We start from the raw sequence: 745 nt of genomic DNA, 5'->3' as shown, positions 1-745 counted from the left end.
ATTTTCCAGATTTCTTTTTTATAACAAATATAGGAGTATTCCAAGAACTGGTAGAAGGCTCTATATGCCAGCCTCCAACTGCTATTGAATTAATTCTCTTGCTGCCTTAAGTTCCTCTGAGGGCATGGGCCATTGTTCCACCCAAACTGGTTTATTATCTTTCCAGGTAAGGGGATCAGCAGCCTCAGGAACAATAGCCCCTAGGGCAAATTTGAAAAGCCAATACCAGACCGGTCTTTCCTCTCTACAACCTGAACAGGCCCTTTTATGCCCTGTCTGTTCCTTCCAAGCCCCTTTAAGAGATCGTATCCTATTTGTAGCATTTGTGCTGACACCTTGTCATCTGGACTATACAGAAGCATGCCCATTTGAGCAAGAATATCGCGTCCCCAAAGTGTAATGGGGATGGAAGGAATGATGTAGGGACAAAAGGTTCCTGAAGTTTCATTATCTGTCCAATTTAAGATTTGAGAACTTTTGGCTACAGAGGGCGCTCGACCAATACCAATGAGTCCTGATGGGGCTACTTGTGTTGGCTAGGAAGACGGCCAGTCTTTCCCAGCAATACAAGAAACATCAGCCCCTGTATCTAGCAGACCTTTAATTTTAACTCCCTGAATATATAAATCTTTTAGAGGTCTGGAGTTAGTAATTTCCTGAACCCAGAAAGCAAGATTGCTTGAGCCAAATCCAGAGTCCCCCCTGGGCTTATCAGTTAGAGACTCGCCCATTCTATGATAGGGTA

The sequence above is a fragment of the Carlito syrichta genome, unplaced genomic scaffold (assembly GCF_000164805.1).
Source record: "Carlito syrichta isolate Samal-C Ts95f unplaced genomic scaffold, Tarsius_syrichta-2.0.1 Scaffold307260, whole genome shotgun sequence".
Taxonomy (NCBI): Eukaryota; Metazoa; Chordata; class Mammalia; order Primates; family Tarsiidae; genus Carlito; species Carlito syrichta.
The sequence above is the reverse complement of the archived record's forward strand: the minus strand, read 5'-3'. Positions refer to the sequence as shown.